Source organism: Euleptes europaea, chromosome 2, assembly GCF_029931775.1.
Source record: "Euleptes europaea isolate rEulEur1 chromosome 2, rEulEur1.hap1, whole genome shotgun sequence".
In the NCBI taxonomy this organism is placed as follows: domain Eukaryota; kingdom Metazoa; phylum Chordata; class Lepidosauria; order Squamata; family Sphaerodactylidae; genus Euleptes; species Euleptes europaea.
In genome coordinates, this window is record NC_079313.1 from 132,444,120 (window position 1) to 132,457,092 (window position 12,973).

Consider the following 12,973-nt stretch of genomic DNA (forward strand, 5'->3'; position numbering starts at 1 on the left):
CCAAGTAATCAAATCACCCCCCCAAACTAGCAACCCCCCAACTATGAAACAGCAAGCAAACAGTGAAAGAATGGAAGGAGTCCCCCCAAGCAATCAAATCACCCCCTTAAACTAGCAACCCCCCCAACTATGAAACAGCAAGCAAACAGTGAATGAATGGAAGGAGTCCCCCCCAAGCAATCAAATCACCCCCCAAACTAGCAACCCCCCAACTATGAAACAAGCAAACAGTGAATGAATGGAAGGAGTCCCCCCAAGCAATCAAATCACCCCCTTAAACTAGCAACTCCCCCCACCACCACCAGGCCAAGGCCTGCCGGCTTCTAGGAAAATTTAGAAAATAAGCCCCCAGTACAACACCTGGTTGAGCAGTAACCCAGCAGGTCAGGATGCGGAACCAGGGACGCAGCTGGAGAACAGGCGGGCACGTGCTGCAGCCGAGCTTTGCCACGAAATTCTCCCAACCCCCTGCCGAACCAGACCTGCTTTTATAACGTTGGCCTGTGCGCAGAAAAGTTTGAAAAGAATTCCAGCTTGTGGTTGGGCAAAGAACACCTTTCTTCCTGACTTGGCCAATGAGAATTCACGGACCTCCTCCCTCCCCCTCTTTAGGTTGTCATCCCTAGCAAATATCAAGGTAGGGTGCACCAGCTGGCGCTCTTTGTAACAACGGCTCTGCGGGGGAATTGCCGAAGCCGGTAACGCCGAATTCCGAAGCCGAAGCAGTTCGGGAGAGGCTCACTCGAGCGTACTTCCGACTCATGGCGCGTCAGGCGCGCAACCAGCCAATCAGCCGCTCGGGCCGCCCTGACGCGGCCTTTCCTCTCGAAACCCGCCCCGCCCCGGAGCACTTGTCAATCAAGACGGCGCGCGTGCGCAAAAAAAAAAGTCCAGTCAGGAGCGCGTCGTTTCGAGGCGCGTCGACGAGCTCCTCGGCCTATCAGGGCGGGGCAAAGGAGGAGAGAGGGTTCCCTCCTAAATCGGAAGGGAGGGGGGGAGAAGGTGCGCGCGCCCGCGCAAGCGCACACCGTCCCCCCTCCCTCGCCGTGCGGGGGAGGGGAGCTGAAGGCGAAGCCGCCTGCCAACCGCCCGCCAACCGCCCACCCGCCTTTCACCCGGCTACCCAGAACCCTTTGCGAAGTGGCAACGTAGCCGGCGACGTCGGCCCTGAGGGAAGAGGGGGGAAGAAGCAGCGAAGCCGAAGCCGGGTGAGAGGCTGACGGTGTCTCCGCTATAGCTCGCCCGTTCCGGAGCCGCCGCTGCCGCCTCCTCCTCCTCCCCGCTGCCAGGTATTCCTGAGGGAGGGTGGGAAGGAAGCCAACAGAGCCCCCCCCCCCAAGTCGGGGGTGGCAGGAGCCCGCCCCTCCCCCTTCAAGGCCTCAGGCCCCCTCCCCCCACGAAGGGACGTTGGGATGTGTATGGGGGGGGGAGAGTCCTGCTCCTTCCTGAGACAGCAGGATAGACTTCCCCTGACTATGGAAGCTCCACTGATTTAGCAGTTTGCAATAAATTGCTGTCTCCTTCCCGATGGAGGATTCTGAGTTCTAATCCGGTGTCCCTCCAGGGAAGGGTTCTGGAGAGGGGGGGGCATCTTGGGTATCTTCTGGGCATGTAGTGGGGGTCGCTGGGGGTGTGTGGGGGTGGGGAGGTAGTTGTGAATTTCCTGCATTGTGCAGGGGGTTGGAGCAGATGACCCTGGTGCTCCCTTCCAACTCTGCGATTCTATGATTCTGACTGCCAAGGGATCTGTGGACATCTTGTCCAGTCTGGCTCCCTGCAATATAAGTTAAGCGTCTGTAAACTGGATGGCCATCTGTCAGCAATGCTGATTCTATTACCTTAGGCAGATGATGAGAGGGAGGGCATCTTGGGCATCTTCTGGGCATGGAGTAGGGGTCACTGTGTGTGTGTGTGTGGGGGGGAGGTGGTTGTGAGTTTCCTGTATTGTGCAGGGGGCTGGACTAGATGACCCTGGTGGTCTCTTCCAACTCTGCGATTCTATGAGGGTGGCTGGACCCTGCCTTTTCCTTTTGGGGAGGGGCTGTGACTCAGTGGTAGACCCTCTCATTGAGCGGTTCCTCAGTGGGACAGGCTTCCTCGGGAGGTGGTGAGCTCTCCTTCCCTGGAGGTTTTTAAGCAGAGGCTAGATGGCCATCTGTCAGCAATGCTGAGTCTATGACCTTAGGCAGATCATGAGAGGGAGGGCATCTTGGCCATCTCTTGGGCATGGAGTAGGGGTCACTGGGGTGTGGGGGGGGAGGTAGTTGTGACTTTCCTGCATTGTGCAGGTGGTTGGACTAGATGACCCCGGTGGTCCCTTCCAACTCTTTGATTGACATACAGGAAGGTCCCAGGTCCAATCCCCAGCATATTATAGAATCATAGAGTTGGAAGGGACCACCAGGGTGAATCTCCAGTTAAAGGGACTAGGTAAGTAGGTGATATGTAAGAGAGTCCCCAGTCTGGGTTTTGCAATTTTAGGAGAGGGGCTGTGGCTCAGCTTGCAGAGCGTCTGCTTGGCATGCAGAAGATCCCAGGTTCAATCCCCGGCATCTCCAGTTAAAGGAACTAGGCAAGTAGGTGATGTGAAATACCTCTGCCTGATACACTGGAGAGCTGCTGCCGGTCTGAGTAGACAAGACTGACTTCAGTGGACCAAGGGTCCAATTCTGTGTAAGGCAGCTTCATGTGTTCAGGTGGATTTGAAGCTGGGGGGGGGTGTTTGGGGGGAAATGGAGAGAAGGGGGCTCAAAGCCCTTGTGCTGCTGTCAGCCTGCCACACGTTTGTCCCGTTTTTCCTTCAGGCTTCATTGTTTCTGTTTCTATTTTTGTTATTATTGCTTCAATAAATAGCCCATCCTCCCTGGCCGAAACCAAGCTCAGGGCGGGTGACAACCATAAAATCAACACATGTTCAACTATAAATATATCAATAAAACAATTAAAATAGTAAAACAGAATAAAACAATTGCAACAATCCTGTGGGATAGGCTGCTGGCGTCTATAATGCTTAGCTCAAGACCTGCTGGAGGCTGCTTGCAAAGTAGACTAGGCTGAGAGAGTGTGAGTGGGAGAAAGTCCACCAGTGAGCTTCATGACGAATCAGAGCTACTGAGGTCTTGTCTTGGCTCTGGCTTTCTATGTGTCTCTTGCTCCCCTTTCCCCCAATTGTGGAGAGAAAAAAAGTATAAGATTATGTCTTTGGTCTGCGTCATTGTAATTTATTAGTTGTGCTGACTGGTAACTAATCTATCTCTTATTGGTAGAGCCTCTGCTTGATACACAGTGGGTCACAGGTTCAATCCCTTGCATCTCTCGTTTGAAGGATCAGGCAGCTGGTGATATGGAAGACATAAGAATATAAGAAAGGCCCTGCTGGATCAGACCAAGGCCCATCAAGTCCAGCAGTCTGTTCACACAGTGGCCAACCAGGTGCCTTCAGGAAGCCACAAACAAGACGAGTGCAGCAGCACCATCCTGCCTGTGTTCCACCGCAACCAAAATAATAGGCATGCTCCTCTGATACTAGAGAGAATAGGTATGCAGCATGACCAGTATCTATTCAACTAATAACCATGAATACCCCTCTCTTCCATGAATATGTCCACTCCCCTCTTAAAGCCCTCCAAGCTGGCAGCCATCACCACATCCTGGGGCAGGGAGTTCCACAATTTAACTATGCGTTGTGTGAAGAAATACTTCCTTTTATCTGTTCTGAATCTCTCGCTCTCCAGCTTTAGCAGATGACCCCGTGTTCTAGTATTATGGGAGAGGGAGAAAAACCTCTCCCTGTCCACTCTCTCCAAACCATGCATAATTTTATAGACCTCTATCATGTCTCCCCTTAGCCGCCTTCTTTCCAAGCTAAACAGCCCTAAGCGTCCTAACCGCTCCCCATAGGACAGTTGCTCTAGTCCCTTAATCATTTTGGTTGCTCTTTTCTGCACCTTCTCAAGCTCTGTAATATCCTTTTTTAGGTGTGACCAGAACTGGACACAGTATTCCAAGTGTGGTCTCACCATAGATTTGAACAAGGGCAGTATGATATCAGCATTTTTATTCTATATTCCTCGTCTAATTATGGCCAGCATGGAATTTGCCTTTTTTACAGCAGCCACACACTGGGTTGACATCTTCATTGAGCTCTGTCATAGAGCCACTGCCAGTCTAATGAAACAGTATTTACCTTGATGGACCAATAGTAGGGTTGCCAGGTCCCTCTTTGCTACCAGCAGAAGGTTTTTGGGGCGGAGCCTGAGGAGGGCAGGGTTTAGGGAGAGGAGGGACTTCAATGTCATAGAGTCCAATTACCCAAAGTAGCCATTTTCTCCAGGTGAACTGATCTGTTGGCTTTAGATCAGTTGTAATAGCAGGAGATCTCCAGCTACCGTAGTACCTGTAGGTTGGCAACCCTAACCAGTAGTCTGACTTCATATAAGAGCTTCCTGTGTTCAATTTTTAGATGTTATGTTCATATTAGTGATACCTGCATATCTGTTTCCCCTTTCTTTTCCCTTGAAAGATTGGTGCACATCAGTTCTTCACGCAGTGTGTTGTTAATTTGTGGTGCTCACTGCTGCAGAATGTAGCAACCATGGCAAGCTTACCTGATTTTCAAAGAGGGCTCTGGTATTCTTCCTGGATGCATCTGATAATCACTTTGACAGATAAGATGCTGAACTAAATTGACCATTGGTCAGGTCCAGCAGGGCTTTTCTTATGAGAGCCGGTATTGTGTAGTAGTTAGACTGTCAGACTAGGGTCAGAAAGACGTAGTTTTGAATCCCCACTCTGCCATAGAAGCTTACTGGATGACCATGGCACAGTCACATTCTCAGCCTAACCTTCCTCCCAAGCTTGTGGTGAGGATAAAATGAGGACGGGAAGAATGTTCTAAGCCATTTTAGGTCCCCACTGGGGAGAAAAGTATAATGTAAATAAAATAGATGTTGGAATATACAATGTTAAGCGAACAGTAGAATAAACTCCTGCAGGGCAACAATAGAAAAGCTAGTCAGAGATAAGGATGCTGCCTTTTTAATTCTGCTAACTGTTGTTTCCTCTTTGACCCTGGAGTGCAACCGTTAGGCTTGCTTCCTACTAGTCTGGAGAAGAGGAGGTTACTCTCTTTAAGTACGGTATTTGAAGGGCTGTCCCTTACAGGAGGCTAGGGAGCTGTTTCTGTTGGCAGCAGGGGATAGGACTCGCAATAATGGATTTAAATTGTGGGTGGAAAGGTACCGGCTGGATATTAGGAAACATTTTTTTTACAGTAAGAGTTGTTCGACGGTGGAATCGGCTACCTAGGGATGTGGTGAACTTCCCCTCACTGGCAGTCTTCAAGCAGTGGCTGGATGAACAAATGTTTGTCAGGGATGCTCTAGGCCAGGGATGGGGAATCTCAGGCCTGAGGGCTGCACATTTTTTGTGGCCCTCAAGAGCTCCGGGGCCCCTCCGCGGAGGCGCGGCATAGGGTGGCCCTCCCTTAGGGTGTTCCTGAGGCCACGGCTTGCAGGGATGCTGCGGCGCCCTTTGGACCTCCTCTTGCTGACTGACGGCTGTTGGTCGGCGAGAGGAGGGTGAGGGACTCTTCCCCCAAGGTTGCCCCTTATAGCCGCAGCTTGCAGGAATGCCGGGGCACACTGTAAGCCCCTCTTGCTGCCTGTCGGCTGTTGAGCAGCAAGGGGGGGAAGAGGCCCGCAGCTCCCAGCGGCAGAGCATGCGCGCAGGAGCCGATCGGGCTTCAGGGGGCCTTTTGTGGACTCTGCAGCGAGGAGGGCATGGAGCCTGGGGCCAGGTTGCATGGGGCCGGCAGGTGTGTGTGGGGGAAGGCTTTTCTCTCTCCCTCTCTTTCTGTCTCTTTGCTTGTCTCCCTCCGTCCTTTCTCCCCCTCTTTCCATTTCTTTCTCCATCTCTCCCTTTTCCTATTTCTCTATTTTCCTTCCTTCCTCCCTTGCCGATCGACCGCGGGCTGCGCCTCCCTGGTGCCTTGTTTGCTCGGGCCCATTGCTGGCTGCCCTCCCTCCTGGGAGGGGTGGGGAGGACCGGGGGAGCCCTCCAGGCCTTCTCTGTGTGGCCTCACCTGGGGTTGCCAACCTCCAGGTGGTGGCCGGAGACCTGGCAACCCTAGCCTCTCTCCCCACCGGGAGATCAACACCTGGTATGTCCCCCAAATGAGGTTATAAATATGCAAATGGCCCTCAGCGGGAAAAAGGTTCCCCACCCCTGCTCTAGGCTGATCCGGCATGGATTGAGCAGGGGGTTGGACTAGATGGCCTGTATGGCCCTTTCTGATTCTTTTTTGCGCCTCTCTTCCCACCATCTAAGTAGCTAGGATACTTAATGCTTATTTATCTAGTGTTGTAATTCCTGAAATAAAAACTTTGTTCCCCTTATCTGATCTCACCTCTCAGCCCAGTTTTATAAATGGAACCTCACTCTGATAACGTGGTCAAGGCAGGACTGTACCATGTCTACCCATTGCCTTTATTTCAGTAATGCATTGGTGCCTGCCAACCGGTGTGTTCTTCCAATATTAAGCTTTTTGCTTGTGTGTGCATGAAGCCTTTCTAGTGAAAAAGACAGTAAAAACTACAAACGTGAAAGGCAGGGAAATTCATTCTTCCTATTTACTGTTTAACTTGCTAAAGACTTGCACAAAGGGCGGCCTGGACTCTTTGATCTATGGCTGCAAAAAATTGCTAAAGACACCCTCCATACCTCAGAGCAGAAGGAGCCTCCACGGTAATTCAAGGCTCTTTCTCTGTCTTACCAAGGGTTTCTATTTTTGGGGAGTACTTCTGTTTGAGGAAAGGTGTGTGGTGATGGTGGATCAGATCCCCTTGTAAGAAGGTGTATGCAAGTAGAAATACAGGGTACCCTCATTGTTTTCAAGAGCTCGGGCAAGTTACAATGAGCTAACTGTGGAAGTACCAAATGCAAAAACAGGAGACACTCCCTGTATTTTAGATTGTGAGGGCCTTAAGAATGGCCTTGCTGTGAAGGAGTTGGCAGGTTCATGAGGGATGCTACTTCCTTGCTCTCACCATGTGGTGGTGGTATCATCGCCTCACTTATGGCAACACCATAGGGTTTTCAAGGCAAGAGACATTCAGAGGTGGTTTGCCATTGCCTGCCTCTATAGCATCCCTGGACTTCCACCTTGGAAGTCTCCCATCCAAATACTAACCAGGGCCAACCTGCTTAGCTTCCAAGAGCCAACGGAATCGGGGTAATCATGCCATTGAAAAAATCGAGGGTGTTTCTTATGAAATGGCTATGGTTGGGAACTAGTAGCCCGTGAGCTACAGTTACTGTAATCACCTGTTTGCCCCAACTGATTATGATCTTTTGAATTACTCAGATGAGCTGTTTAGCAGCAGCTGCAAACTACAGTTCCTCACACTTGGCTCCAGAAGGAAAGGAGGAGTGTCAGAAACATGTAAGGTGCTCACCACACATTTATAGAGGTTTCCCTTCCTCATCAAATTTTTATTTGGGAGTTTTCAGCTTCAGCTAATTATAATGATGGCAGTAATTAAAGGGGAGGTGAGAAAGGGCTTCCTGGTTCTCCGTTCATCAGATATGCACCAATCTGTTTGAGCTTTGAAAAGTGGACGCCTAATACACCTAACAGTAATTCCCCACATAGTCCATATATGAGGTGATGGTAATATGAAGGGTTTTGAAATGTCATCTTCTATTTTGCTTTTGTTTGTATTAGACTTTGCACTTCTGTCTTTGATTGACTTCCAGGCTTTCTGGGGCCTCGGGTTTATGAAACGTCATATTGCAGTGGCTTAAAAGATGTTAAGACCAATGTCTATTGCAACATTGGTTGTAGGAACTAGATCTTCAAGGAAAGTATCCCAACCTCTGGTTGCGGCACATGCAAAAAATTTGCTGGTGAAAAATAGAGTAGGATCTGTAAATTCTACCCCTTTTTGAGGAAACATTGTACATGCTGCACACATCTCCATTTTGCAAACCTCACGTTTTAAACTAGTGTAGTGCCGTTTTTGTACTCTAACGACGCAGTTATGGGGTATCTATCTTCTGCCTGCCTAATTTTCCGTGCAGAAGGATCATTAGGAATGTGCTCGGTGGGTGCATTTGTGAAACAGCTTCAAATGATAAGAAAAGCTCCCTCGAAATCTTGCTCTTCTGCTGCAGACCAACATGACTCCCCACCTGAAATTATATGAGCAGGCAGATAGCTATGGAGCGGTACCAAACTGAATAAAGTAGGGTGGTGATTTTCTGACTGTGTGCTTTGAGAGGGGCGGAAGTATGCCTTGAAAAGTTTATCCACAGTGTTGGCTTTGTGGTCCCTGTTACAGCTTGTCAGAGATGAGGTTCTGTGCACAGCATTCTCTCATTCTCTTCCTCCACACTTCCATCTGTCACCAGCGTACATGGGCAGTGATGGAGAACAAGAATGCATGCATCCCACACTAAGCTCAGAGCTGGGGAATCCCTGAAGTATCCCTGTTGCCCAGAAACTAAAGACCTGTTACCAAGTCCTGGCAAAAAGGCTAGGTGGAGGGAGCGTTAAGTAGGCCATCCCACAGTTGGAAGGAAGGTGCCTTTCTGTTTTTCAGCATCCTTAATATTTCTGGATTCTGTTCTCCTCCCCCATCCCCCACACTCGCAATCCCACCAGCAAACTTGGACATTTCGTTCTTCATTTTGTGTTTCACTGTCCTTGACACCCGCTGAGAGCAGCCTAGCAACCCACCCACAAAGCACTTGCACACCATCATTTGGAGATCACCGTTGTCATGTATGGTAATATTAAGATCTCCGGGGTGGCCAGCTGGAATCGCCACATGTGGATATGTTTCTTCTCCTTCTGAAATGACTCTGGTTGGGAACTAGTAGCCAGTGTAACTGTATATTATTTCCATTTATCATTCATACAAGAACATCCTTTAATTTCTAATGTTAATATTTTATAATATTATATATTCAGTTGCAGTATGTTTAATATGCTATTCCCTATTTCTGTTCTTGAAGTTGTCACAATTCTTCCATGTTTGTGGCATCTGATATATTCGAGCTGTAATTTTTTTTAGAAATTCAGCAAATAAATACCGGTACTTGTCATTTATTAGAGAAGCATTTCTGCTGACACCAAGAGATAGCAAGAAGGTGCTTAAAACTGCAAACTCCAAAAGGCTGTAAAAAACTAATGAAATTTGAATGTGAAAAATTATTCCACATCAGTTGGGAGCGTATTTCCTTAGTTTTACAGTGAATCACTGGTGAGGGAAACGTTTGGCGAACACATTGCATTTTGAAAGCAGTTTGATAGGACTACTCACCAGAAAACCAAACATTCCATAATAATTAAAATTAGATCCAAAGAAAATTGCTTTGCTCTAGCATGACAGATGGATGGGCTTGTTCAGCTGCAACTGTTCCTTGGCTAACAGACTTTTGGAGAGGAACATGCTTGTTGGTAAGGTATTAATTAGTCCTGATCTAGCTGCCCCGTTCATGCATACACCCAGACACGTGAACGGAGGAAGGAGCCGTAACCCAGTGGAAGAACAGGGAGGGGGGAGGTGGTGGCCACCGGGGCAGCTCGCTCTCTGCCTCCCCCTCCGGGCTGCGGGCGGCCTCAAGCGAGAAAGGCGCTGCGTGGGGCTTCCTCGTCTGGGCGAAGCGCGTCCAAAGCAATGAGAATTTCTCTCGAGCCTTTCTGAAGAGGGACTCGAGGAGCCAACAGTAGAAGCCAAGAGGCAGCGGGTGGGCTTACCGTGCAAATATCAAAATGGCAGCTGCTCCCTCCGCTGCTTAAGAAACCCCCAATCCCCACAGCAGGCCAGCCAGCAGCAGCGGCACGTGGTCGCTCCTACGTAACCCAAGCGCCTCCTGCGCAGACTCTCTCCCGCCCCCCGCCCCTTTCGCTACTCAGCCGGGCCCGGACATGGAAAGAGCCGCACTCAAGGGCTCAAAGAGCCGCATGCGGCTCTAGAGCCGCACTTTTGCGACCCCTGCTCTAGACAGATCCTGAATTAAGCTGGGGGTTGGACTAGATGGCCAGTATGGCCCTTCCAACTTATGATTCTGTTTAGGGCTGCATTTGGCGAAGTTTACCGGCAGTTTCCAAATGATATTTTACTGATGTCTTGGTGCAGTCTAACGTGTATAAGAAGGGGGTCAAATTCATCTATTTGGTACTCTGTTTCCATAGGCTGTAGTCCTCTTTCTATCTTGCTTTGAGTTCCTGTGGCTCATAGCCATGGTTGATAGTCTGCCTGTCCTTGCCCATTCTGTCACTCCACGCAAACTCTTTTTCCTGCTATAAAAGGGTTTCTGCTGTTCTAAAGACCCTAAACAGGAGCATCGTCCAACAGAGCAGTAGTTGCCTGTGGCTCTCATCCGTGTCCCCAAATAGCTGCTGTGTTTTGGTCGTGGATATTTATGTTTTGGAAATCATTCAGCTTGGTAGGAACTGCTCCTGATGTCTGGCTCCTTGATGCCCCAGCAATCTGCTGTAATTTATGCTCTTCATATTGATTAATCAGTGGCCTCATATTAGTAAAAAAAAATGTGCTGGAGCATTTCATGTGCTTGAAGTCCGGAAATATGAAGTTTTAATTATTGAATGCTGCATTTTATTTTGATAAGTGTTAGGTTGGCGTTAAGCCTTCGTTTGTTCACATGTGGTAGAAGCAGGAGGAGAATCAAATGTTTCCAAACCCAAGTCTGTTAATCTGTAATGAAAGTTTACCTACCCTTAGCGGTGTGAACTCGATGCCGCTCCTCACTGAATCAAAGTTGGATTTCTGGCTGTGGATTGGAGGGAGGTAGGTTTTAATTAATTCAGCAGAAGTGTTAAAAGGTTAACTTTTATTCTGGGTTCAAACGCTTCGGCTAGATGCCGTGACCAGGGAAAATGTGTTTGCTCCATCTGAAAGTAATTAGCCTGATGTAACTCAGTTAGGTCTGTGTTTTCCTTTTATTTCCTTAGATCTATATTCTCTTACTATGATGTATGTGCTTCAGTTTAATCTTTAGTAATAAAGCTTCTTTCCTGTTTAAGAAAGCAGACTGTGCCTGAAGTATTTCTTCACGCAACACATAGTTAAATTGTGGAACTCCCTGCCCCAGGATGTCGTCATGGCCAACTTGGAAGGCTTTAAGAGGGGAGTAGACATGTTCATGGACGAGAGGGGTATTCATGGCTACTAGTTAAAATGGATACTAGTCATGATGCATACCTATTCTCTCCAGGATCAGAGGAGCATGCCGAATGTATTGGGTGCTGTGGAACACAGGCAGGATGGTGCTGCTGCAGTTGTCTTGTTTAGGGACTTCCTAGAGGCACCTGGTTGGCCACTGTGAACAGACTGGTGGACTTGATGGGCCTTGGTCTGATCCAGCGTGGCTATTCTTTTGTTCTTATGAATTCCCACCCATATACTAAGACCGCTTATACATGCTAAGGACATGTACCCAAGGGGGGGGGGAGCTAACATAATTGGAAGCTCTGCCCTTTGCACTTGCTCAGAGGCAGCCTTACCAGTATACCCCAAGGCACTGGTTACAGGGAGGCTGGGTTTTTTATCTTGGGGTGGTGGCACAAAGAGGAAACATGCTCTTACATGCAGGCAAACACTCAACATGCATGTGAGAACACACAGACCCAGAGTGGGAATGTGACAGGCTACCATTTTGAATAAGCTTCTCCAGGAATTACGGAGGTAGAAATAACGGCAGGACATTCGTTTTCCACTTTTCTGGATAGTTTTTGCTGCAGCACTGTACATTGCTGCTTCATTTCAAATGAAAGCTGACAGGCTGGAGCTGCCTGTAAAACTTGACAGGGGAAGTAACCTAAATGGAGAGCTTTAGTAACAGTGGGAGCGCTAGCTAAGCCTCAGAATTGTTTCAGCTGACCCCAGCTGAATGCTTGATTTTTTAAAGTGGAAAGTAATTTCTTTCGAGACTATGACATACAGTATAAGAATGGTTCATTCTATCAATAAATGTAATATCTTGGTAACTCTTGTAACCTGAATTGCTTTGTCCAGTTGATTGTCTCTGTTCTAAATTCCATGGAATTCTTGATGCAGGAACACAACTAATTATAGATGCAAAATACTGCCTGGGTTAGCACTAGGGGTATTTTTTTGCTTTGGGTACATTGGACCTGAAAAATATCGGTATTCCTAAATGCCAAATACTGGTATGGCATTCTGGTTTAAAGTTTTTTCAGGTTTCCGAATTTTTTGGGTCAATTACTCCCTTTAGGGTAACTTTCCGGGTAGCTGAGGGTGTGTTTTGAAAGGTTCAGGCACTAGAATTGCAGTGGAGCTGCTGGTACCTGTCCTTTAAATAACATCTAAATTTCAAGAAAACTGGACCAAGAAGCTCAGTTCTGTGGGCCCCTGAATAGGGTGCCCCAGCCTTCCTCCATTATTTCCTATGGAGGAAAAAAAAGCTCAAATAAAAACTTCCAAGCTGCTTCCAGGGCAAAAGCCATGCCTGCAAGCAGCAATCATTGATCGTAAGAACATAAGAAAAGCCATGCTGGATCAGACCAAGGCCCATCAAGTCCAGCAGTCTGTTCACACAGTAGCCAATTAGGTGCCTCTAGGAAGCCCACAAGCAAGACGACTACAGCAGCATTGTCCTGCCTGTGTTCCACAGCACCTCATATAATAGGCATGCTCCTCTGAGCCTGGAGAAAATAGGTAGGCATCATGACTAGTATCCATTTTGACTAGTAGCCATGGATAGCCCTGTCCTCCATGAACATGTCCACTCCCCTCTTAAAACCTTCCAAGTTGGCAGCCATCACCCACATCCTGGGGCAGGGAGTTCCACAATTTAACTATGTGTTGTGTGAAGAAATACTTCCTTTTATCAGTTTTGAATCTATGCTAACCATGTTAACCATGGTTACTTTGAAACCACTGCTTGCAATCCCACTTCAACCACTGGTTTCAGGGGTGCTTGATTA